This window comes from Vulpes vulpes, chromosome 11, assembly GCF_048418805.1.
Source record: "Vulpes vulpes isolate BD-2025 chromosome 11, VulVul3, whole genome shotgun sequence".
NCBI lineage: Eukaryota > Metazoa > Chordata > Mammalia > Carnivora > Canidae > Vulpes > Vulpes vulpes.
In genome coordinates, this window is record NC_132790.1 from 51,971,721 (window position 1) to 51,999,532 (window position 27,812).

Sequence of the window (27,812 nt, forward strand, 5' to 3'; positions counted from 1 at the left end):
GGGGCTCAATCCCAAATAACATTGTTCTGCAATAATCCAACATCTATCTTTAGAACTTTTCCATCTTTCCACATTGAAGCTCAGTCCCCATTAATCTCTAACTTCCATTCTTTCCTACCTCAGGTCCCTGATAACCACCATTTTACTTTTGTCTCTGTGAATGTGACTATTCTAGGTATTTCATATTAAAGGAATGGAATCATATCCTTTTGTGCACAGCTTATTTCACTCAGCATAATATCTTCAAGACTCATCCATGTTGTAGCATGTGTCAGTACTTTATTCCTTTCTCAAGCTGAACGCTATTCCATTGTGTGGATGTACTACATTTTGTTTATCCATTTATCCAATGATGGATACTTGAGTTGCTTCCACCTTTTGGCTATTGTGAATAATGCTGCTATAAACATGGGTGTACAAGTATATTTTTAAGATTTTATTTATTTATTCGTGAGAGACACAGAGAGAGGCAGAGACATAGAAAGAGGGAGAGGCAGGGATCCCTGGGTGGCGCAGCGGTTTGGCGCCTGCCTTTGGCCCAGGGCGCGATCCTGGAGACCCGGGATCGAATCCCACGTCAGGCTCCCGGTGCATGGAGCCTGCTTCTCCCTCTGCCTGTGTTTCTGCCTCTCTCTCTCTCTCTGTGACTATCATAAATAAATAAAAATTAAAAAAAAAAAAAAAAAAGAGGGAGAGGCAGGCTCCCGGTAGGAAGCCTGATCCAGGACTCAATCCCAGGACCCCAGGAAAACGACCTGAGCCAAAGACAGATGCTAAACCACTGAGCCACCCAGGTGTCCTGGGTATACAAAGAATTGAAAGAATATACAAAGAATTGAAAGTTTACTTTCAATTCTTATAGTTATATACCCAGAATTGGAATTACTGGGTTATATGGTAATTCCATTTTTAATTTTTTGAAGAACTGCCATACTGTTCTCCATTGTAGTTGTTCATTTTACATTCCCACCAGCAATTACACAAGTGTTCCAGTTTCTTCACACATTTGTTAACAGTTATAATTTTCTGTTTTGTGTTGTTTTGCTAGTAAGAGTGATTCTCAATGGATGTGAAGTGGTATCTCATTATGGTTTTGATTTGCATTTCTCTAATTATTAATGACATTGAGCATCTTTTCATGTTTATTGTTCATTTGTAAATCTTTAGAGAAATGTCTAATCAAGTCTTTTACCCCTTTAAAATCAAGTTGTTTTGTTGTAGACATGTAGGTGTTCTTAATATATTCTATATATTGATCCCTTAGCAGACATATGATTTGCAAATATTTTCTCCCATTATGTGGATTCTTTCCACTCTGTCTTTTAGCTCTTACATTTAGATCTTTGATCTATTTTGAATTATGTTTTGTATATGTTGTAAAGTAAGGGTCCAGTTCCATTATTTTTTTTTTTGCATGTGGATATCCAGTTTTCTTAAGAATATTTATTGAAAAGACTGTCCTTTCCTCCACTGAGTGATCTTGGCATCTTTGTTTAAAATCATTTGATGTATACACAGGATTATTTTGGCTCTTTGTTCTGTTCCATTGGTCTGTATGTCTGTTATAGCTTATGTTAGTATAGCTGTGGATCTTATAGATACCATTTAACACTTTGAGAATGTTCCCTTCATTCCTAGTTTGTATCATGGAGTGTGTTGGATTTCATCAAATGCTTCTTATCTGTTGAGCTGATCACATGATTTTTGTCCTTTATTAATATGATGTTTTATTATGATTTTCATACAACCAATCTTGCATTTTTAGGATAAATTACACTTGGTTATGCTGCATTATCTTTTTTTAGATATGTGTTAGTGGTTTTGGCTTGCTAGTGTTTTGTTTACAGGTTTGCATCCATATTCATAAGAGATATTGGTCTGTACTGTTCTCTTCTTGTGATGTCTTTCTCTGGGTTTTGTTGTCAGAGTAAAATATGCTTCATAGAATGAGTTGTGGAATGTTCCCCTCCATTCTATTTTTTGGGGTGAGATTAGAAAGAATCTCTTTTTTTTAATGAATTTTGGGTTTAAACCATCTGGACCTCAGCTTTCTAGGAAGTTTTGTTTGTAGGGGGTGGGGTGTTCATTGTTTTTTTTAACTTCTGATTACTAATTCAATCTCTGACTTATAATAATCTATCCAGATTCTCTCTTTCTTCTTAAGTCAGTTTTTGTAATTGTGTCCTTCTGGGAATTTGTCCATTTTATTGCATACCTAACATGTCTACATACAGTTGTTCATAGTATTCTTATAACCCTTTTTATTCCTGAAATTTGGTCATGACAAACATCATTTATTTATTTATTTATTTGTTTGTTTGTTTGTTTGTTTATTTCAGAAGAGAGAGATAATGCACATGCCCATAGGGGAAGGAGTACAGGGAGAAAGTGAATCTCAAGCAGACTCCCTGCTAAGCATGGAGCCAATGTGGGGCTTGGTCCCACAACTCTGAGATGATGACCTGAATCAAAATTAAGAGCAGAATGCACACTCTACTGACCCACTAAGTGCTCCATGATAATTATCTTTAATTTCTTATTTTAATAATGGGAGTCTTCTCTCCTTTTTCTCAGCTAGTCTAATGAAAAGTTTATTGATTTTATGGCTTTCAAAATATTAACTTTTGGTTTCCTTGATTTTGTCTTCTGTTTTTCTAATCTCTATGTCATTAAGTTCTAATTTAATGTTTATTAATTTCTCCCTTTTGCTTGCTTTGAATTTGATTTTCTTTCTCCAGTTGCTCAAAATGGATAGCTATTCATTTGAGATCTTATTTTTTAATACGAGCATTTACAACCACAAATTTCCCTCTAAGCACTGTTTTAGCTGCATCCTATAAATTTTTGTATATTGTGTTTTCCATTTTCATTCATCTCAATTTCTAATTTCTCTTGTGAGTTCTTCTTTGACCCATTAGTTGTTTGAGTATGTTGTTTGATTTCCACATATTTATAGATTCCTAATTTCATTCATTCCATCAAAGTCAGATAATATACTCTGTATGATTTCAATTCTTTTAAATTCATTGAGACTTTATGGCCTACCAATGGCCTATCCTGTGCATAAGAAGAATATGTTCATTGTGTGAAATAGTCTATAAATACCTAATGGACCTAGTTGGTTTGTAATGTTGTTCAAATTTTTTTTTATTTCCTTTTTGACCATATGTGTATATGGTCCCTATTCATTATTGAAAGTTGAATATTAAAGTCTCCAATTATTATTATTGTTGAATTGTCCATTTCTCCTTTCAATTATTTTAGTTTGCTTCATGTATTTTTTTAAATTAATTATTTATTTATTTATGATAGTCACACAAAGAGAGAGGCAGAGACACAGGCAGAGAGAGAAGCAGGCTCCATGCACCGGGAGCCCGACGTGGGATTCGATCCCGGGTCTCCAGGATCGCGCCGTGGGCCAAAGGCAGGCGCCAAACCGCTGTGCCACCCAGGGATCCCCTGCTTCATGTATTTTAAATTAGGTTATTTAGTTTGCTTCACTTATTTTTAACTGTTCTTAGGTACATTTATATTTATAATTCTTATATCTACTTGGTGGACTGACCCTGTTATCATCATAAAATGTCTTGTTTCTAGTAAAAATTTTTGTCTTAAAGTCTATTTTGCCTGATGTTAGTGTGCAGCTATTCCAGCTTCCCTTTGGTTGCTGTTTGCATGTAACCAAAGGGAAGCTTTGGTTCATTATTTGAACCATTATTTTGGTTAAATTATTCCTACTCTTACTTTCCACTTATTTGTGGTTTTGAATCTACTATGTGTCCCTTATAGACAACATACATATTGGATTGATTTAAGATTTATTTATCTGAGAGAGAGAGAGAGAGAGAGAGAGAGAGAGAATGAATGATGGGAAGAGGCAGAGAGAGAGAAAAGCTGACTCTCTGTGGAGCAGGGAAGCCTGACATGAGGCTCAATCCCGGGACCCAGAGATCATGACCTGAGCCAAAGGCAGATGCTTAACCAACTGAACCACCCACGTCCCCCACTTTAGATCTCTTTTTGATGACTTGAAATGGACTGAGAGATTACTGGTTATCTTCCCATTTTGCACATCTGATTCTACAGGGGTTTTTCGCCTTTGACTTTGAGATATTTAACAATATAAATTGCGTGTTGAAATGCACTTGGATATTGTGAATATTTTTTTTAAAGTTTTAAGTCTTGGGATCCCTGGGTGGCGCAGCGGTTTGGCGCCTGCCTTTGGCCCAGGGCGCGATCCTGGAGACCCGGGATCGAATCCCACGTCGGGCTCCGGTGCATGGAGCCTGCTTCTCCCTCTGCCTGTGTCTCTGCTTCTCTATCTCTCTGTGACTATCATAAATAAATAAAAATTAAAAAAAATAAATAAAGTTTTAAGTCTTTACCTCTCTTTTTAAACGTATTTCAGCATTTCATATTTGACTACATAATTCTAATTAAAATCTGCCTTTAAACTGGTTGTAAGATTTTACTTACAGTCTCTTTCATTCATTAATGAGTCAAATAGAGTGTTTGGAATGTGAACAATTTATATGTCTTTGAGAGTCATAATATTACCTTTCTTAAAAATCCTTTAACAATTTGGGATGTATTAACTGATACGCCCAATGGATTTACCTGAAGCCAGGTAAAATACCTTGCTAAAAAAATAAACTACATGGGAAACTTAAGCTGAGGCACCACTTTTTTTTTTAATTAATTTTTATTGGTGTTCAATTTACCAACATACAGAAAAACACCCAGTGCTCATCCCGTCAAGTGTCCACCTCAGTGCCCGTCACCCATTCCCCTCCAACACCCGCCCTCCTCCCCTTCCACCACCCCTAGTTCGTTTCCCCGAGTTAGGAGTCTTTATGTTCTGTCTCCCTTCCTGATATTTCCCAACATTTCTTTTCCCTTCCTTTATATTCCCTTTCACTATTATTCATATTCCCCAAATGAATGAGAACATACACTGTTTGTCCTTCTCCGATTGACTTATTTCACTCAGCATAATACCCTCCAGTTCCATCCACGTTGAAGCAAACGGTGGGTATTTGTCGTTTCTAATTGCTGAGTAATATTCCATTGTATACATAAACCACATCTTCTTTATCCATTCATCTTTCGAGGGACACCGAGGCTCCTTCCACAGTTTGGCTATTGTGGCCATTGCTGATAGAAACATCGGGGTGCAGGTGTCCCGACGTTTCATTGCATCTGAATCTTTGGGGTAAATCCCCAACAGTGCAATTGCTGGGTCGTAGGGCAGGTCTATTTTTAACTCTTTGAGGAACCTCCACACAGTTTTCCAGAGTGGCTGCACCAGGTCACATTCCCACCAACAGTGTAAGAGGGTTCCCTTTTCTCCGCATCCTCTCCAACATTTGTGGTTTCCTGCCTTGTTAATTTTCCCCATTCTCACTGGTGTGAGGTGGTATCTCATTGTGGTTTTGATTTGTATTTCCCTGATGGCAAGTGATGCAGAGCATTTTCTCATGTGCATGTTGGCCATGTCCATGTCTTCCTCTGTAAGATTTCTCTTCATGTCTTTTGCCCATTTCATGATTGGATTGTTTGTTTCTTTGGTGTTGAGTTTAATAAGTTCTTTATAGATTTTGGAAACTAGCCCTTTATCTGATATGTCATTTGCAAATATCTTCTCCCATTCTGTAGGTTGTCTTTTAGTTTTTGAGGCACCACTTTTGTTGACTTCCACAGGTGACTTTCAAGCACAAGAACTTGAACTTTGCTGATTTGTTGTTTCTCTAATAATTTCCCCCTTCCCCTTTGATTTTATTGTGTTTTTGTTTCTGCTTTACTTATAACTGATAAGCAATTCCACAGTGGTAACAGCAATAATTATGAATTAGTATTTTGGTCTGATCACATGGTGATCTATAAATGGGTTAATGGATTTATAGAGCTATATTTTCTATCGGATTAGAGATGATAGAGAATTTAGCTTATCATTATTGATTTTTTTGCATATTTGTATTGGGAACACAGTAGCCCACTGGAAAATGCTCTTTGACATCAAGACCTATGAATTTTTATATCTTGTATTTTTTTCCTGCAGTTAAAATTGTATAAAGCTATCTCTGTGTGTTTATGTATCTGTGACTCATAAAGACCTTTTCTTCCCATTATATAATTATACAATGTTGCCCTATCTTGAGAGAGTATTAATAAATAAGCAGGATCCCTGGATGGCTCAGCAGTTGAGCGTCTGCCTTCGGCCCAGGGCGTGATCCTGGAGTCCCAGGATCAAGTCCTACATTGGGCTCCCTGTATGGAGTCTGCCTCTCTCTCTGCCTATATCTTTGCCTCTCTGTCTCTCATGAATACATAAATAAAATCTTTAAAAAAAAATAAATTAGCTTATAAAGGAACTCTTCCTGTTTGGCTTATAGAGCAATTGGATCATTTTTAACCCATTCCAGCAATCCTTGCTTTTTTATTGGAATATTTAGTCCATTTATACTCCAAATAATTATTCATAAGGTAGGATTTACATCTTCCATTTTGCTATTTATTTTCTACATTCTTAAACCTTTTTGGTTCTCCCATTATTCCTTGACTGTCTTCTCTATTAGGGTATTTTCTAGGGACACCTGGGTGGCTCAGTGACTGAGTGTCTGCTTTCAGCACAGGACGTGATCCCAGGGTCCTGAGATTGAGTCCTGCATCAGGCTCCCTGTGAGGAGCCTGCTTCTTCCTCTGTCTGTGTCTCTGCCTCTCTCTCTCTCTGGGTCTCTTATAAATAAATAAAATCTTTACAAAGAAAAAAAATATTTTCTAATATATCATTTAATTCCTTTTCTGTTTATTTTATTATATTTTTGGATGATTTCTTAGCAATTGCCCCAGGGATTACAATGAACATATTAATTTAAAATAATCTAGTTTTGACTAAGGCTAATTAATTTTAATAGTACACAAAAACTTCACTACAATATAGTTCTGCTCCCTGCTCCCTCATTTGTCCTATTATTGTCAAATAGATTACGTCTTTATACATTAGGAGTTCATAAACACAATTTTATAATGATTGCCTATGGAGTGATCTTTTAAATTATATATGAAAGGAAAACACATACAAACAAAAATACAGAATAATCTATTTTATTTTTACCTGTATATTTATCTTTTTGGTATTCTTTTCTTTTTCATGTGGATTCAAGTTATTGTCTAGTGTCCTTGTGGGCAACTTGAAAGGCTCCCAAACATTTCTTGTATGGTGGGACTACTAGTGACAAGTTCTCTTGGGTTTTATTTGGAAATGTCTTAATTTCTCTTTCATTTTGGAGGATATTTTTGTTGAATATAAATTGTGTGGGGTTTTTCTTTTCACACTTGGAAGGCAGCGTCTTTCTGGTCTCCATGGTTTCTTTTTCTCTTTTTAAAAAAAGATTTTATTTATTTATTCATGAGAGACAGAGAGAAAGGCAGAAACACAGGCAGAGGGAGAAGCAGGCTCCTGACAGGGAGCCCGATGTGGGACTCGATCCCCTCACCCAGGATCACGCCCTGGGCTGAAGGTAGATGCTCAACCACTGAGCCACCCAGGTGTCCCAAAGTCTCCATGGTTTCTTTTTTTTTTTTTTTTTAATTTTTTTTTTTTTTGTATTTATTTATGATAGTCACACACAGAGAGAGAGAGAGGCAGAGACACAGGCAGAGGGAGAAGCAGGCTCCATGCACCGGGAGCCCGATGTGGGATTCGATCCCGGGTCTCCAGGATCGCGCCCTGGGCCAAAGGCAGGCGCTAAACCGCTGCGCCACGCAGGGATCCCATCTCCATGGTTTCTGACAGAGAATCCATTCTAGGTGATGAACCACTTCTCTTTCTCACTGCTTTCAAGATTCTCTCTTTGTTTTTGGCTTTCAGCAGTTTGTTTATGCTTGTTATGTCTTGGTGTAGATCTCTTTGACTGATTCTAATTGAAATAGTTTAGTTTCTGGGATACCAAGTGGCTCAGTTGGTTAAGCACTTGACTGGTCCTAGGATGGAGTCCTGCATTAGGCCCCCTGCTGAGCAGGGAGTCTACTTCCTCACCCTCTGCCTGCAGCTCCCCCTGCTTGTGCTCTCTCTAAGTCAAATAAATAAATAAATAATCTTTAAAAACAAGAAATAGTTTAGCTTCTGAAATATGCAGATTAGTGTTTTTCATAAAATTTGGAGGTTTTTTTACTATTGTTCCTTCAAATATTTTTTGTGCCTTTTTACGTCCTTTCCTTCTAGGAATTCCATCATGTGTATGTTTATAGGGCTGATGGTGTACCACAGGTCTTTTCAACGCTCTTCAATTGTCTATTCTTTCTTTCTGATCCTCAGACTAGATAATCTCAATTGATCTATCTTCAAATTTGTTGATTCTTGATTCCATTAGTTCAAAGAGCTATTGAGCTCTTCAGCTATTGAATGAGTAATTTTTCACTTCAGATACTGTCCTTCTCCAATTCTAGAATTTCTATTTGGTTCTTTTAAAATAATTTCTGTTTCTTTATTGATATTCTCTATTTGGCAAGGCCTTGTTCTCAAATTTTCCTTTAATTCTTTAGGCATATTTTCATTTAGTTCTTCAAACAACAGCCAATTTAAAATACTTGTCTAATAAATCCAATCTCTTGGCTTCTTGAAGGATAATTTCTACTACTACTACCTTTTTCCTCTGTGAATGAGTCACACTTACCTGTTTCATCTCATTCTCTTTTATTGAAAACTGTACATTTTAGGTAAGATAATGTAGCAACTCTGAATACTTATTCCAAATCTATAGTTGCTTATTTGTTTATTGACTTGTCTACACTTTTTCACTGATGTCAATGTCCCCTCCTAGATGTAACCTTCTATGTCACTCCTCAGAAGGCACAATGTTCAGCACTTTCACAGTCACTTTGATCTCTCCCCTGTCCAGGGATGACAATGGTCTTAGCTGGACTTGCTTTGACTTCTCTTTCTCTGAGGAAAGGACTGTTGCCTTTTATATTTCTAGATCATCTGTCTCTACTGATATTGTAGCTAGATTTAACCTCCACTAATTGCTAGCTAATTGTTCTATTGCTTTTGACAACATTCTCAGGCGTAAGTTGCTCTATAGTCTGATCCAATTAAATTTGGGGCCCTTTAAAGAAGTAGTCTTTGAGTCAATATTTGAGATTCGTTCTGACGCCACTAGGGCTCTCCCTAGCTAACTTTTCCCCTAGTTCTATTGAAAGTATAGCTGGCCCACCATTTCCCTTGTTGCTATCAGTCTCCTCTTAATTGCTGACTGCCAAAATCTCTATTGCTTTTGACAGTGTGATTAGGCTTGAGCTTCCCCCATGCTCTGTCCCATGTAATCAGTCTCCTTGGGGAGAACAAAAAGCCCTTGTTATTGTTATGATCTGTCTCTTTCCCTCACCGAACTTCTGCACCACTACTTTGATTCTGGGAGAAGGGACGGTGGTCCCCTTCTGTTAAAATGATAGCCTGGCTTTAGTAGCATGGCACTAAGCAGAGACATAGCCCCTCAACTTTTTCCCAACTTGCCTTTTGGTGTGGAATATCTATCTTATGAATTAGCCTTGGGTGAAGGCAATCAGACAGGTATTGGCCTGTCATACCTGGAATATTGCTTCAGCCCATTGTGTGGGTGCTCATAGGTGTAGAAAGGTAGCCACAGGCCTCTTGGCCACTCTTGTCTGAAATAGAGCTTCTGCAACATGGAGCTGGAGGAAGATGAGAGATGCCAGCAGTTTTTTCCTTCTAGGGTAAATCTGTAGCCCAAGATTGAAAGCCAAAGGGAAGAATCCATCTTCTTGGTGGTATCCACCTAGAATAGAGCTTCAGGGAGTGAGGGGGGCAGATCATGGTTCAGTGCCATAAACTCTCACTGTTCTTACCAAGAGTTAGTAGAATTTCTTGAGTAAGTTTTTCCACATGCTATAGGCCATTAGGATTTTCAGACTTTACACGGCTATTTCTTTTAAATAATGTTTTCCAACGGGATGAGCACTGGGTGTTATTCTGTATGTTGGTAAATTGAACACCAATAAAAATTAATTTATTTTAAAAAAAGGAAAAATAAATAAATAATGTTTTCCAGTTTTAGCTGTTTTACTTGGGAAAGGGTCCACAGAGCTCATCACACACCATTTCAGAAATGCTTCTACTCTGTGCACTAAGTTTTGGGATGGTTTGTTATATAACATTACTGTGGCAAAGCTAAGTAGTACAACAAGCCTCTTCATCCTAAAATAACACCTAATATTTATTGTTTACTTTGTGCTACCCAAGGGTTAGATATTACTTTTAATCTTCACTTTACATATGATAAGAGTGAAGCTCAACAGGTAGTAATTTCTCTGACATTGACATAGCAACTTTTTTCGAGATAGGTCTCCTGAGGCAAGGGAAACAAAAGCAAAAATTAACTATTGGGACTACATCAAAATAAAAAGTTTTGGGGCACCTCAGTCAGTTGGGCATTTTGATTTCAGCTCAGGTCATGATCTCAGGATTGTGAGATTGAGCCCCACATCAGCTTGAGATTCTCTCCCTCTGTCCCTCCCCCCTCGAGCTCACTCTTTCTCAAATGGATAAATAAAATCTTTTTTAAAAAATAAATAAAAAGCTTTTGCACAGCAAAGGAAACAACCAATGAAACTAAAAGATAACATACTGAATGGGAGAAGATATTTGCAAATGACATAGTCAATAAAAAGTCAGCATCCAAAATATGTAGAGAACTTATATATCTCAACTCACACACACAAAAAACAAATAATCCAACTTAAAAATAGGCATAAGACATGAGTAGAGATTTCTCCCAAAAAGAACACAGATGACCAACAGACACACGAAAAGATGCACAACATCACTCATCATCAGGGACATAAAAATCAAAACAATGAGATATCTCTTCACATCACACCTGTCAGAATACTAAAATCAACAACACAAGAAACAACAGGTGTTGGTGAGGATGTGGAGAAGAAGGAACCCTTGTGCACCATTGGTGGGTATGGAAACTAGTGCAGCCACTCTGGAAAACAGTATGAAATTTCCTTTAAAAAAATGTAAAAAGGGATCCCTGGGTGGTGCAGTGGTTTGGCGCCTGCCTTCGGCCCAGGGCGTGATCCTGGAGACCCGGGATCGAGTCCCACGTCGGGCTCCCTGCACGGGGCCTGCTTCTCCCTCTGCCTGTGTCTCTGCCTCTCTCTCTCTTTCTTTCTCTCTGTGTGACTATCATGAATAAATAAATAAAATCTTTAAAAAAAAATGTAAAAAGAACTACCTTACGATCCAGTAATTGCACTACTGGATATTTACCAAAAAATACAAAAACACTAATTCAAAAGGATACATGCACTCTGATATTTATTGCAGCATTATTTAAAATACCAAAATTATGGAAGCAGCCCAAATGCGCATCAATAGATAATGGACAAAGAATATGTAGTATATACATACAATGGAATATTATTCAGCCATAAAAAAAAAAAAAAACAGAATTTTGCCACTTGCAATGATATGGATGGATCTAGAAAGTATGATGCTAAGTGAAATAAGCCAGACCAAGAAAGACAAATATAATTATGATTTCATTTATATGTGTTCTTTAAGAAACAAAACAAAGAAATAAAAGAAAAAAAGAGACCAACCAAAAAACAGATTCTTAACTCTAAAGAACAAACAGATTGTTACCAGAGGGGAGGTGGGTGGAGGGATGGATGAAATAGCTGAACAGAATTAAGAGTACACCTATCTTGATAAACACTGACTAATACATGGAACTGTTGAATCACTATATTGTATACCTGAAACTAATATAACACTGTGTTATCTACACTGGAATTAAAGTTTGAAAAAATGAAAACAAATTTAAAAAGTTAAAAAAATAGTGAAGTTCAGAGAAATCAAGAAAATTCAGGAAATTTTCCCATCTGAGTTTCCTCTATATAAATACACTGCATAATCCTGACTCCATTGGGAGAGAGGGAGAAAGTGGACTAGATTGTTTCTGAAACCCCCTATCTACTCTAAAATCCTAAAAGCTCATGAAACAGGTTGGCAGGGCTCTCACTGATCACCCTCAGGCCTTACCTTTCCAGTATCAACTATAGGCAACCTCAACTGCCCTATGTGATCCTTCTGCTTGAGAGCTCTTCCAGAGCCTACATGCACAATAGGCCAGATATGCAGGGAAACTAAAGCTTAACAAGTGACTGACAGGTGCTGAGGTATTAACACCTCAGGTCCCCCTGCCCCAGGTCCTTCTGGAGGACCTAAGCCAAGACTGAGAATCTGAAAATATTACTGCAGAGGAAACTTGACCAAATGAAAGCTGGAGCTGTGCCAGGTGTACAGAAGGAGTATATGGCAAAGTATATGTTATGAACAGTTGGGGAAGCAAGGCATTGGAAGACCAAGAACTTTTTAAGGGTTAGCAAGGGTGTGCGGGAAGACAGGTCAAAAGAACTGGAAGGAAAAACAAAGGATCAAGCATAAGTCTGCTCAGACAAGGCTTGGTGCCTGGGGGTGTCTAGCCCTCAGTGAACTTGGACATAATAGATAGGGAGTTATCTGTGAAACAGGTCTGTAGCTCTTGTTCATATGGCATTCCAAAATACAGACCAACTCTTTTTGTTCACGACTCAATTATGACAACATTTTTACTATGCTTCTACAATGCAAATCATGGATGCAGCCAAGAAACCAAGATTGGGGGTACATCAGGACCTCTCAACAAATACAAGGAACTTACTCTCAGAATGGGGATTTGGAATGATGTTAATCTCAAGCCAGCTGCTCTGACATTCTAGAGAACGAGGGCCAGGTCAGCACAAACTGTACCTCGGGCCATCCTTCACAAAATTATTCACAGAGTAATGTACCCAGCTCCATGCCGGACATGCTGAAAAAAATGCTTAATCCATCACACCTCACCCTTCTAGTCATCCACATATTCCCGGCCTTCCAATGGTTTCCACAGGCCAAGCACATCAAGTCTTCCAGCCCTAACAAGCTCCTTCCAGTGTGGCAGCTATTGAGTGTTTGCTTTGGTGCCAAAATAGCTGGGTTGGGATCCTGGCGTATGGATATGACTTTGAGCAAGTTATTCATGTCTTTGTGCCTCAATGTGCTATCTGTAGAATGACGATAACAATAGAATCTGAGGAATTATTTTAAAGAGTGTCTGTAACAAAGTGAAGAAACCTAGCAGATACTATCTCAACCAAGTGATTGAAATTAACATCACCAATAATGAGCTGTTGTGGGCTCCTAACACAATGCGGTGAAAAGAACACAACATCACTTCTGTGGCATCACTACCCTAAACACACAATCTGAACTGAATCATGAAGACACATCAGACAAATCCAAATTAAGAGACACTCTACAAAGTAACTAGCAGATATTCTTCAAAGATGACATTATAAAATATAAGGAAAGGCTGAGGGATTGTTCTAGATTGAAAAAGACTGGGAGAGACAACTAAATTCAGTACACGATCCAGGATTATATCTTGGCCCAGAAAGGAAGAAAAGTAAAGGAAAGAATTTCTTATTCTATTTTGTTTTTGCTATAAAAGACATTATTGGTACAATCAGTGAAATTTGGTCTGTATAGATTCCACGGTAGTATTGCATTAGTGTTTTCTAATTTTGATGAGTGTGCTGGCTATGTTGGAGAGTGCCTTAGAGCCTTAATAAGAAGGCTAATTACAGCTATTAAATTAAGCAATTAATCTACCCCATTAATCTACTATTATATATCATTTTGTTGCTTATCTGTTTAGCAGACAGATGTTTGATCCTTGAGGGTGTTACACATTTGTAACAATCCTAAGATCTAATATATCAGCATACAAATGTGTTTACCCAATAGACACTGAATTAGATCTGAATTTGCTAGCCACTGGGCCAAGCACAGGAATGCAAAGACATGAGTCCCAGGTCCAGGCCCTTGGGATGTGTCTGTTCTAGTGGGAAAGGCTGAAGGTTGCCTTAAAGGGAAGAACAAGAGGATGCAGGATACTAATTGCTGAGACAAGAACAACAGGAATTCAAAGAAGGGAAAGGGATCTGTATAAAGATAGAAATGAAAAGAAGACATAGGGGATCCCTGGGTGGCGCAGCGGTTTAGCGCCTGCCTTTGGCCCAGGGCGTGATCCTGGAGACCCGGGATCGAATCCCACGTCGGGCTCCCGGTGCATGGAGCCTGCTTCTCTCTCTGCCTCTCTCTCTCTCTCCGTGTGTGTGTGTGTGTGTGACTATCATAAATAAATAAGAAATTAAAAAAAAAAAAGGAAGACATAGCAAGATCAAAAAGGCCCTGTTTAAAATTACCTTTATGTGTTTTCTAATGAGGTGAGTTTGCGCTTGCCTATAAAGGTGAAAAGACAAGAAGTGGCATGTGTTCCAAGATAGTCAGTGTATCCTCATTTGTAATAGCAAATAGTGGAAATTCATGGCTAAATAAGTCACTTCCATACATCAGATTACCATGCAGCCATTAAAAAGAGTTGATCTTCTCCCTGTAAGTCACAGTTGTGGTAACTTGGAGGAGGTTGTGACTAGGAGGGGCAAGAGGGGCAGGCTGGGAGCTGGGATGCATTCTATGTCATGAGAGATCGGTGGTGACACGGGGCTGAACATCTGCCAAAAAGCATCAAAGCCCCACATTTATGATTGCCCTTGACTATATGTAAGCTATAGCGTAATTTTTTTAAAGCTTTAACAAATTATTCTCTTTATATATTGATAAATAACTATTCCAGGGTACATTGTTAAATGAAAAATGTATATACAATAATGCATGTAGAATGCAATCTATGATGGGGGAGGGTTTTCAATAAAGGAAACGTATGCACTTAACCCTAACTTCATTAGAAGGGAGGAAGTGAGGGAGGCATTGTCACTAGAAGAGAAGAGAGGGGGTGGCCATGGACCTAGGGCTAGGACCACATGTAGAGAAAGTAGTCAAGGGAAGGGAAAATCTTAAAGAATGGGAAAGTCAGGATGCCCCCATTGTTACTTTAACACCTCAGATTATGTATGTTGTGTGGGTTTAAATCATTTGAAGCTAACAATTCTCAGGGATGAGATTTAGGCATATACATGATCTTGGAAGGCATGTCAAGGAATCTGGATTAGGAGTGGCTTTAAAATCGTGGTTTTTTTTCAACAAACAGAAGTCCTATGTCAGATTCTATGGCTGCATTTTGTAATAGATTTAAAATTCAACCAAGGGCAGCCCCGGTGGCTCAGCGGTTTAGCGCCACCTTCAGCCCAGGGCCTGATCCTGCAGACCCGGAGGCGAGTCCCACGTCAGGCTCCCTGCATGGAGCCTTGCTTCTCCCTCTGCTGTGTCTCTGCCTCTCTCTCTCTCTCTCTGTGTCTCTCATGAATAAATAAATAAAATCTTTAATAAGGAAAAAAAACTCAACCAAGAACTCATTTATTGAAATTGGGTAGGCATTTACCTACACACCTATGCAGACACACAGAGCCAGGAGAGCTCAGACCTGTTGTACAAAGGATAACCATGTGAAACTGCTGTTTATTTTTGGAAAGACTCCCCCTCCACACACACATATACACACACAACCCACTCCTACTCCCACCCCCAGCCCACCTCCGTCGTCTGGTGGTATACTGCCACCTAATGTCCCTTCAACAAACTGACACCAAAGACATTCTCAGAAATGGGAATTCAGAGCAACAATGTCCACAAGTAGCCAAAATATGGAAAGAGCCCAGGTTTCTAACGACAGATGAATGGATAAAGAGGAAGAGGAATATATACACAGTAGAGTATTACTCAGCCATCAGAAAGAACGAAATCTTGCCGTTTGCAATGTCATAGATGGAACTAGAGAGTATTATGCTAAGCAAAATAAGTCAGAGAAAGACAAATATGTGATTTCACTCATAGGTGGAATTTAAGAAACAAAACAGATGAACATAGGGAAGGAAAGGAAAAACAAAACAAGATGAAAATTGAGAGGGAGGAGGAGCTTTGCGCAGTGGCAATATCACAGCCAATGAGATTTATCTGAGGGATAAATCCCTCAGATTTATCCCCAAACTGAGGGATGCTGGAGGGGAGGTAGGTGGGGGATGGGGTACTGGGTGATGGGCGTTAAGGAGGGCACTTGGTGCAATGAGCACTGGGTGTTACATACAACTGATGAATCACTAAATTCTATCTCTGAAACAAACAAAAAATCGTGCTTTCTATTGGGAGTCAGGAGTGATTCAACTTTAAAATTTGACTTCCCAAGTTTACGAAATCACGAAGAAAATTCAGATAATTGCCTCAGTGGATTAATAAGATGCACAAAATAAAATTCAACATCCATTAACGATTTTTTAAAACTCTTAAACCAAATTTAAAACTCTTAAAAGAAAGTTTTCTTGGGACTCCTGGGTGGCTCAGTGGTTAAGCGTCTACCTTCGGCCCAGGGCGTGATCCCAGAGTCCTGGGATCAAATCTCACATCAGGCTCCTTGCATGGAGCCTGCTTCTCCTGTCTCTGCCTCTCTCTGTGTCTCTCTTGAATAAAGAAAAGAAAGTTTTCTTAGTCTGATAAAGAGTATTTTCATAATTAATGATTAAAAATATCATGGAAGGGAGAACACCAAATACACAGCTACTCAAGGAGAGAAACAGGAAAACCCAGGTCCGAGCCTTAGGACCCACTTTCCTGTCTTACCCGATGTTTTCCTGCCAGAACACCGTGGGTGGTTAATTGCCTTGAGTTGGAAAACGGTTTGCATTTACAACTGTAAATTTATTCATCCTTTTAATTTATGTAAGGTTTTTTGTACACAATTCTCAATTCTTTAAGAGATGACAACAAATTTTGGTTTTCTACTGTCACGTGAGAACATTAGGCCCCAGCAACGCGTCATTGTGTGAGGAAAATAAAGTGCTGCAGTACCGTGGAAAAAAAAAAAAAAAGTCCACCAGTCCATCTCTACTCTGATAGTTAATGCAATCACCCAGAACACTACTCACCCTTGTTATAGGCTCATTCTTGCGGTCCCAAAGATTGTCACTATAGTGCAGGTGGCCTCTGTTGACTATATATCAGGAAGTCAAAGGAGACCTTGTAATGGCCAATGTAGCAGCCAGAAATAATAAAAGCCAACCTTCTTGAAGCCAGAGGAAGTTTTCCCTCACATCTTCCATGTGTGTCTATATTTTGGAAAATGAAAGGTTAGCCATGAGCGCAGAGGGGCTGACTTTTCTGGAGATTTTTAAAAAATAATTTGAATGGGAAGGCAGCAATTTGTGGTTACATTCTTCATGGAATCAAAAATGACTGAGATATTTTATTATCAAAATATCAAAACCTATGAGCTATGGGTGTCTTAGAATAAATCCCCCCAAGACAAATTCTGAAAAAGGAGTGTAAGTAGTTTACTTGGAATGTAACCCCAGGAAACAGTAGTAGAGCGGAAATGTAAGACAGAGACAGGAAGAAAGCCAATATGGGTCACCACTTTGGGCAACTGGGGCTCAATTCCACTGTGCAACTTGCCAGAGTGTTGTCCTACTTGAGGCAAAGGATGTAGGGTACCCACCTGTCATTGGCTGAGGGAAAGCATTAGCTAGCTCCCTGGCACTTCCAGTTGTTGGGCATGCTTGGGCCAAAAGAAAGTTGTCATGGGGAAAATTCCCACTGATTGCACCTTGAAGGATACAGGTAGGGAGGGCACTGGTACCATCTGCTACCAGGGCACTGTGGAGTCCATGTCATCCTGTTTCATCAAACAGATTTGCAGCTGTCCTCCTGGACTGATGTGAGTAGATGGACAAATCTGAGCAAGCATCTGCACAATATAATGGGCTTCCTCTACTCTGTCCTTAGTCACATTGGGTAAACTGAGCAACTGAGTAACTCACCTACCTCTTCTAAAAACTTTCTCACCTCCCAAAAGCAGAGTCAGTCATGCCTCCCTGCTGTCAGAGCACTTGTACACATTTTCTGCCATAGCCCATATTGTTGGTATCTGTCCCATTTCCTGCATGTCCAGACTAGGTGCCAATTGGTTTCCATCATGTTCCACCTGCAGAACTAAGCTGCTGCTGCTTGGCTGACCAGTGAGAACTGCAAAAGCACTGTAATTAACCTTTGCATTCCTTCAATAAATATTTATTGGGCATTGTCTTGGCTTGGGTTTCCCCAAAGGCAGTCTGAGATAAGAGTTTAGTTGTAAGTAGTTTATTTGGGAAAGGGGGCCCAGGAAGAAGGAATAGTCCACCCAAGGGGCTGGGCATGACTGAACTGGTTACCACTGTGGGCAACTGATGCTCAATCCAACTCCCATAAAGCATGGAGGGCTGAAGCATTCAACCCCAATGAGTAAGGGGTAACTTGCCTGAACTTCCAGGCTGTGCCTGCTCTCAGGGCTGCCAGACAAAGTTCTAAGGTAAGCTCTATAAGAGGAGAGCAAAGAGCTACTTGAGGTGGCAGCATTCATGGGAGCTCTCCACTACCACCAGAGAGCTGAAGATAGAAGTGGGCTGAGGGAATAAAGTAACAATAGAGTTTCCTGCAGTTACCTACCACATGCCAGGCAGAGTGCTAGGTGCTGGCCATGCAACAACCATAAGGACAAAACACTTCCTTGCTTTCATAGAACTTACCTTGCAGTATGATATGAAAAATATACCAATGTACAAATCAGCAAATAAATAATGATGGGTTTGAAAAGCACTATGAAGTAAACAAAGAAAAGTGGGGGGGGGGGACAGAACTACTCTAGATAAAATTGTTTGAAGAGATGACATTTGAGTTGAGTCTTAAATGATGAGAAAGAAGCCATGTCTCAGTCCATTCAGACTGTTATAACAAAAATACCATGAACTGGGTGGTTTATAAATAGCAAACAAGTATTTCCCACAGTTCTGGGGGCTTGAGAGGCTAAGATCAAGGCACTGGCAGATTCTGTTTCTAGGCGCTGGCTTCCTCAGAGGGCTGCCTTCTCACTGTGACTGCACATGACAGAAGGGGCAAGGAACTGTCTGGGGTCTCTTTTATAAGGGCACTAATCACATCCATCTCCCAAAAGCCCACCTCCTAATACTATCACCTTCAGGGGTATGATATGAACATATGAATTTGAGGAGTACACATTCAAACAATAGCAGTTTTCTTTTTTTCTTTTTTTTTTTTTTAATAGCAGTTTTCTAAAGAAAAACCTGGGGGAAGAGCTATCCAAGCACTGAATGGCATATGCAAAAGTCCATGTCAGTAAAATTGACAAATTCTAGAAACTCTACGAGTGAAATATGGTGAAGGTGATGTTATTTTTGAGTGAGGAAGACAGAAGCAAGGCCACCACAGTTCCACGAATAGAGATTTCAAATGTTAGAATAAATGTAAATTGAAACTGTATATGAGGAGGGGAGGGGCAAGATGGCGGCAGAGTAGGGTCTCCAAGTCACTTGTCCTCAACAAATTACCTAGAAAACATTCAAATCATCCTGAAAATCTACGAATTCAGCCTGAGATTTAAAGAGAGACCAGCTGGAACGCTACAGTGAGAAGAGTTCGCGCTTCTATCAAGGTAGGAAGACGGGGAAAAAGAAATAAAGAAACAAAAGGCCTCCAAGGGGGAGGGGCCCCGCGAGGAGCCGGGCTGAGGCCGGGGCGAGTGTCCCCAGGACAGGAGAGCCCCGTCCTGGAGGAGCAGGAGCTGCACCGACCTTCCCGGGGAAAAGGCCTCCCGGGGAATTGGAGCAGGATCCCCAGAAAGGCGGGGATGCCCTCGGGCTCCCTGGGACAGTAACAGAGGAACTGCGCCCCCGAGAGTGCACCGAGCTCCCTAAGGGCTGCAGCGCTCGGCGGGACCCGGAGCAGCTCGGAGGGGCTCGGGCGGCGGCTCCGCGGAGGGGGCTGCGCGGCTCCGGGAACAGCTCAGCGGCGGCGGCTCGGGCGGAGGAAGAAGCTCCGCGGAGGGGGCGGCGCGGCTCCGGGAACAGCTCGGCAGCGGCGGCTCGGGCGGAGGAAGAAGCTCAGCCCGGAGGGGGCGGCGCGACTCCGGGAACAGCTCGGAGGGGCTCGGGCGGCGGCTCCGCGGAGGAGGCTGCACCGCCGGGAGCGCGAATCCAACAGCGCAGGCCCCGGAGCACAGGGCGCCGGGACACAGCCCAGGATCCGGCCTCCCCCCGGGACAGGCAGAGGCCGGGAGGGCCCAGGACAGCGAGGACGCTCCTGCCTGGAACTGAGCAGATCAGCGGCCCCGCCTGGGAGCCTCCAGGCCCTGCAGACGGAGAGCCCCGGAGCTACTGCGGGGGCTGACTTCAGGGTCCCAGAGCTGCCCCCGCCACTGTGGCTTCCTCCCGGGGCCTCACGGGGTGAACAACCCCCACTGAGCCCTGCACCAGGCAGGGGCAGAGCAGCTCCCCCAAGTGCTAACACCTGAGAATCAGCACAGCAGGCCCCTCCCCCAGAAGACCAGCTACAAGGACAAGTTCCAGGGGAAGTCAAGGGACTTAAAGAACACAGAATCGGAAGATACTCCCCCGTGTTTTTTTTGTTTTGTTTTTGTTTTGTTTTGTGCTTTTTTTTTTCTTTTCTCTCTTTCTTCTTGATTTCTGATTGCGTCCCCCACCCCCCCCTTTTTTTTCTTCTTTCTCTTTTTTCTTTTTCTCTTCTCTTTCCTTCTCTCTCTTTTTCTCCTTTTCCCAATACAACTTGTTTTTGGCCACTCTGCACTGAGCAAAATGACTAGAAGGAAAACCTCACCTCAAAAAAAAGAATCAGAAACAGCCCTCTCTCCCACAGAGTTACAAAATATGGATTACAATTCAATGTCAGAAAGCCAATTCAGAAGCACTATTATACAGCTACTGGTGGCTCTAGAAAAAACCATAAAGGACTCAAGAGACTTCATGACTGCAGAATTGAGATCCAATCAGGCAGAAATTAAAAATCAATTAAATGAGATACAATCCAAGCTAGAAGTCCTAACGACGAGGCTTGACGAGGTGGAAGAACGAGTGAGTGACATAGAAGACAAGCTGATGGCAAAGAGGGAAACTGAGGAAAAAAGAGACAGGCAATTAAAAGACCATGAGGATAGATTAAGGGAAATAAATGACAGCCTGAGGAAGAAAAACCTACGTTTAATTGGGGTTCCCGAGGGCGCCGAAAGGGACAGAGGGCCAGAATATGTATTTGAACAAATCCTAGCTGAAAACTTTCCGAATCTGGGAAGGGAAAGAGGCATTCAGATCCAGGAAATAGAGAGATCCCCCCCTAAAATCAACAAAACCCGATCAACACCTCGACATTTAATAGTGAAGCTTGCAAATTCCAAAGATAAGGAGAAGATCCTTAAAGCAGCAAGAGAAAAAAAGTCCCTGACTTTTATGGGGAGGAATATTAGGGTAACTGCAGACCTCTCCACAGAGACCTGGCAGGCCAGAAAGGGCTGGCAGGATATATTCAGGGTCCTAAATGAGAAGAACATGCAACCAAGAATACTCTATCCAGCAAGGCTTTCATTCAAAATGGAAGGAGAGATAAAGAGCTTCCAAGACAGGCAGGAACTGAAAGAATATGTAACCTCCAAACCAGCTCTGCAAGAAATTTTAAGGGGGACTCTTAAAACTCCCCTTTAAGAAGAAGTTCAGTGGAACAATCCACAAAAACAAGGACTGAATAGATATGATGACACTAAACTCATATCTATCAATAGTAACTCTGAACGTGAATGGGCTTAATGACCCCATCAAAAGGCGCAGGGTTTCAGACTGGATTAAAAAGCAGGACCCATCTATTTGCTGTCTACAAGAGACTCATTTTAGACAGAAGGACACCTACAACCTGAAAATAAAAGGTTGGAGAACCATTTACCATTCAAATGGTCCTCAAAAGAAAGCAGGGGTAGCCATCCTTATATCAGATAAATTAAAATTTACCCTGAAGACTATAGTGAGAGATGAAGAGGGACACTATCTCATACTCAAAGGATCTATCCAACAAGAAGACTTAACAATTCTCAATATATATGCCCCAAATGTGGGAGCTGCCAAATATTTAAACCAATTAATAACCAAACTGAAGAAATACTTTGATAATAATACACTTATACTTGGTGATTTCAATCTAGCTCTTTCTATACTAGATAGGTCTTCTAAGCACAACATCTCCAAAGAAACGAGAGCTTTAAATGATACACTGGACCAGATGGATTTCACAGATATCTACAGAACTTTACATCCAAACTCAACTGAATACACATTCTTCTCAAGTGCACATGGAACTTTCTCCAGAATAGACCACATACTGGGTCACAAATCGGGTCTGAACCGATACCAAAAGATCGGGATAGTCCCCTGTATATTCTCAGACCATAATGCCTTGAAATTAGAACTTAATCATAACAAGAAGTTTGGAAGGACCACAAACACATGGAGGTTAAGGACCATCCTGCTAAAAGATGAAAAGGTCAACCAGGAAATTAAGGAAGAATTGAGAAGATTCATGGAAACTAATGAGAATGAAGATACAACCGTTCAAAATCTTTGGGACGCAGCAAAAGCAGTCCTGAGGGGGAAATACATCGCAATACAAGCATCCATTCAAAAACTGGAAAGAACTCAAATTCAAAAGCTCACCTTACACATAAAGGAACTAGAGAAAAAGCAACAAATGGACCCCACCCCCAGCAGAAGAAGACAGTTAATTAAAATTCAAGCAGAACTAAACGATATCGAGACCAAAAGAACTGTGGAACAGATCAACAGAACCAGGAGTTGGTTCTTTGAAAGAATTAATAAGATAGATAAACCATTAGCGAACCTTATTAAAAAGAAGAGAGAGAAGACTCAAATTAATAAAATCATGAATGAGAAAGGAGAGATCACTACCAACACCAAGGAAATACAAACGATTCTAAAAACATATTATGAACAGCTGTATGCCAATAAATTAGGAAATCTAGAAGAAATGGATGCATTCCTGGAAAGCCACAAACTACCAAAACTGGAGCAGGAAGAAATAGAAAACCTGAACAGGCCAATAACCAGGGAGGAAATTGAAGCAGTCATCAAAAACCTCCCGAGACACAAGACTCCAGGGCCAGATGGCTTCCCAGGGGAATTCTATCAAACGTTTAAAGAAGAAATCATACCTATTCTACTAAAGCTGTTTGGAAAGATAGAAAGAGATGGAGTACTGCCAAATTCGTTCTATGAGGCCAGCATCACCTTAATTCCGAAACCAGACAAAGACCCCACCAAAAAGGAGAATTACAGACCAATATCCCTGATGAACATGGATGCAAAAATTCTCAACAAGATACTAGCCAATAGGATCCAACAACACATTAAGAAAATTATTCACCATGACCAAGTAGGATTTATCCCTGGGACACAAGGCTGGTTCAACACTCGTAAAACCATCAATGTGATTCATCATATCAGCAAGAGAAAAACCAAGAACCATATGATCCTCTCATTGGATGCAGAGAAAGCATTTGACAAAATACAGCATCCATTCCTGATCAAAACCCTTCAGAGTGTTGGGATAGAGGGAACTTTCCTCGACATCTTAAAAGCCATTTACGAAAAGCCCACAGCAAATATCATTCTCAATGGGGAAGCACTGGGAGCCTTTCCCCTAAGATCAGGAACAAGACAGGGATGTCCACTCTCACCACTGCTGTTCAACATAGTTCTGGAAGTCCTCGCCTCAGCAATCAGACAACAAAAAGACATTAAAGGCATTCAAATTGGCAAAGAAGAAGTCAAACTCTCCCTCTTCGCCGATGACATGATACTCTACATAGAAAACCCAAAAGCCTCCACCCCAAGATTGCTAGAACTCATACAGCAATTTGGTAGCGTGGCAGGATACAAAATCAATGCCCAGAAATCAATGGCATTTCTATACACTAACAATGAGACTGAAGAAAGAGAAATTAAGGAGTCAATCCCATTTACAATTGCACCCAAAAGCATAAGATACCTAGGAATAAACCTTACCAAGGAGGTGAAGGATCTATACCCTAAAAACTATAGAACACTTCTGAAAGAAATTGAGGAAGACACAAAGAGATGGAAAAATATTCCATGCTCATGGATTGGCAGAATTAATATTGTGAAAATGTCAATGTTACCCAGGGCAATTTACACGTTTAATGCAATCCCTATCAAAATACCATGGACTTTCTTCAGAGAGTTAGAACAAATTATTTTAAGATTTGTGTGGAATCAGAAAAGACCCCGAATAGCCAGGGGAATTTTAAAAAAGAAAACCATAGCTGGGGGCATCACAATGCCAGATTTCAGGTTGTACTACAAAGCTGTGGTCATCAAGACAGTGTGGTACTGGCACAAAAATAGAAACATAGATCAATGGAACAGAATAGAGAACCCAGAAGTGGACCCTGAAATGTATGGTCATCTAATATTCGATAAAGGAGGAAAGACTATCCATTGGAAGAAAGACAGTCTCTTCAATAAATGGTGTTGGGAAAATTGGACATCCACATGCAGAAGAATGAAACTGGACCACTCTCTTTCACCATACACAAAGATAAACTCAAAATGGATGAGAGATCTAAATGTGAGACAAGAGTCCATCAAAATCCTAGAGGAGAACACAGGCAACACCCTTTTTGAACTGGGCCACAGTAACTTCTTGCAAGATACATCCACGAAGGCAAAAGAAACAAAAGCAAAAATGAACTATTGGGACTTCATCAAGATAAGAAGCTTTTGCACAGCAAAGGATACAGTCAACAAAACTAAAAGACAACCTACAGAATGGGAGAGGATATTTGCAAACGACATATCAGATAAAGGGCTAGTTTCCAAAATCTATAAAGAACTTATTGAACTCAACAGCAAAGAAACAAACAATCCAATCATGAAATGGGCAAAAGACATGAAGAGAAATCTCACAGAGGAAGACATGGACATGGCCAACATGCACATGAGAAAATGCTCTGCATCACTTGCCATCAGGGAAATACAAATCAAAACCACAATGAGATACCACCTCACACCAGTGAGAATGGGGAAAATTAACAAGGCAGGAAACAACAAATGTTGGAGAGGATGCGGAGAAAAGGGAACCCTCTTACACTGTTGGTGGGAATGTGAACTGGTGCAGCCACTCTGGAAAACTGTGTGGAGGTTCCTCAAAGAGTTAAAAATAGACCTGCCCTACGACCCAGCAATTGCACTGTTGGGGATTTACCCCAAAGATTCAGATGCAACGAAACGTCGGGACACCTGCACCCCGATGTTTCTATCAGCAATGGCCACAATAGCCAAACTGTGGAAGGAGCCTCGGTGTCCATCGAAAGATGAATGGATAAAGAAGATGTGGTTTATGTATACAATGGAATATTACTCAGCGATTAGAAACGACAAATACCCACCATTTGCTTCAACGTGGATGGAACTGGAGGGTATTATGCTGAGTGAAATAAGTCAATCGGAGAAGGACAAGCAGTGTATGTTCTCATTCATTTGGGGAATATAAATAATAGTGAAAGGGAATATAAAGGAAGGGAGAAGAAATGTTGGGAAATATAAGGAAGGGAGACAGAACATAAAGACTCCTAACTCGGGGAAACGAACTAGGGGTGGTGGAAGGGGGGAGGAGGGCGGGTGTTGGAGGGGAATGGGTGACGGGCACTGAGGTGGACACTTGACGGGATGAGCACTGGGTGTTTTTCTGTATGTTGGTAAATTGAACACCAATAAAACTTAATTAAAAAAAAAAAAAAAAAAAGAAACTGTATATGAGAATTCTTAGAACAGTTGAATTGGCAAAGATCCAAAGGTTTGTAAAGATCTCACTGGTGAAAACGTGGGGAAACCACGCTCCTATACATTACTGTGGATCTGTCAGGGCATTGTGTAAGGAACAATTTAGTCACATGTATCTAATATTTAAAGAAAAAGGGACAGAACATGAGAGAGAGACTCCTAACTCTGGGAAACGAATTAGGGGGGTGGAAGGGGAGGAGGGCGGGGGTGGGGGTGACTGGGTGACGGGCACTGAGGGGGGCACTTGATGGGATGAGCACTGGGTGTTATTCTATATGTTGACAAATTGAACACCAATAAAAAATAAATTTATATTAAAAAAAGAAAGAAAAAAAAAAAGAAAAAGGGCTGAGGGGACACATCCTTTACCATAGAAATTCTAAGAATTTTTCCTATAAGATATACCCACGCACGCACACAGTAATATCCTCCAGGATCCTGTAGCATTATTCATAATAGCAAGCAACTGGAACAAAGGACCATATGAGCAAACTGCTGTATAAAACAAATTTCAGCGGTTTGGCCCGGTGAAGGAGGCACACGCCACCGCCGCAGGGCAGCGCAGCCGCAGGGAAGCGGGCAGGCAGCTCCCGCCGGGCACAGCCACGGGGACTGAGTGGAGGACACCTGGGAAGACCCAGTCCCGTGACCCTCCCGTAAGCTGGGGCCTGCGTGGACGGCTGACCCAAGTCAGGACCCGGCCACCTCGGCAACTCCTGTGAGTCAGGAAAATGGGGGTCGAGAACAGGGGATTCGCCGCGCACCCATCCTGCTGTAATTGCATTTTCTATCACGTACCAGCTTGTGGGGAGTGGGGGTGCTCCAGGTGTGCAAGGACCCCAGGGAAGTTCACGGCTGCTCAAGGCAGGTGGTGAGGTCATGGGGGTAAGCACAGCACGGTCTGCCGCGCAGAGGGACCCCTGGAGCTGGGACAGGAGCGGAACGCAGCCGGCGGGGCCGCACTGCGGCACTGAAGGCCACGGCGGCCAAGACCTCAGGCCCAGCTGACCAGCAGCCGCCCCTGAAACTAAACCACGCGACCCAGCAGCGCGAAAACCACGGCCGCGCCTGCGCACCGGGGCTCCCCAGGCCCCGCCCACACGCCGCGCCTGCGCACCGGGGCTCCCCAGGCCCCGCCCATACGCCGCGCCTGCGCACCGGGGCTCCCCAGGCCCCGCCCATACGCCGCGCCAGCGCGGGCCCCAACGCCCGGCTCCGCCCTCCCCGGGACGCGCCGTGCACGTGGGCGGGGCCCAGGCTCCAGGCTCCGCCCGCGAGCGGCCTGTGGGCGGAGGCCGTGGTCGCGCCGGCCGGGAGCTGGAGCTGCGAAGGTTCCTCGGTCGCCCTCCCGCTCCCGGGAAACGGAACTCCCTCCGCGGAGGGGCGGAGGGGACTGCAGGGTAAGGGCGGGCCGGGGGTGCGCGGGGCTGGCGGGGCGCTGGGGGGAGGGCTCGAGTGCAGGGGTCGGGGCCGCGGGGTGCGGACCCCTACAGCTGCCGGCTCCTCGGTCTCCAGCGGCGGGGCCCGCAGGCGCCTCGGGGTCGTTCCTGCCGTCCCGTCCGGGCTCCTGCAGTCGCCCCGGACGCGACTCTGCCGACCCGTGAGTGTCCTGGAGGCGGTGGGCGGGCCGCAGGGACCCTGCTGCCCTCCTGCCGCGCTCCTGCCCTCGGCTTGGCCGACCTGTTCTCATCGCTGGGCCGGTTGCATGAGGTCCAGTAGGCAAAGGACGGGCGGCCCAGTGAGGGAGCCCGGGTAGCGGCCGAGACAAGACCGTGTCCTCTGACAGGGCAGCACATGCAGGGACAGTAAGTTCTGGGATTGCTGCGCGCCCAGGAGAGCTCACGGGGCGCTCGAGGTGGGGGCCAGCAGTGCTCCAGAGAGAGGCCCTGAGTGGACAGCTGGACACCGGGCTCCACGCCCTTCAGTGGAAAGCCCTGAAGGAAGAGTCGAGAGAGTAAAAGGGAAGGGAGAGATGAGCAGGGGGCCCTTGCGGGAAAGGTAGTGGTTATCTTAAGTTCAGCTAGGAGCCATAGAATGGTTTT

General features: G+C 42.1%; 2 protein-coding genes across 9 annotated transcripts in view; one reads left to right on the forward strand and one right to left on the reverse strand.

The window, feature by feature from the left end:
• Positions 1-26,872, reverse strand: part of VSX1 (visual system homeobox 1) — a 117,818-nt gene extending 90,946 nt beyond the window's left edge. Inside the window, exon 1 of the mRNA XM_072727394.1 lies at positions 26,569-26,872. The gene's annotated coding sequence lies outside the window, so the exon portion shown is untranslated. The remainder of the gene's footprint in view (positions 1-26,568) is intronic.
• An 88-nt stretch (positions 26,873-26,960) lies between these two features.
• ENTPD6 (ectonucleoside triphosphate diphosphohydrolase 6) overlaps positions 26,961-27,812 on the forward strand; it is a 45,234-nt gene continuing 44,382 nt past the window's right edge. For 2 of the 8 annotated variants that reach the window (XR_011995362.1, XR_011995363.1), the window contains exon 1: positions 27,012-27,170. The gene's annotated coding sequence lies outside the window, so the exon portion shown is untranslated. Of the gene's footprint in view, positions 27,171-27,812 lie in introns of all 8 variants that reach the window. The other 6 variants (XM_026016345.2, XM_072727397.1, XM_026016342.2 and 3 more) reach the window with 6 other exon arrangements.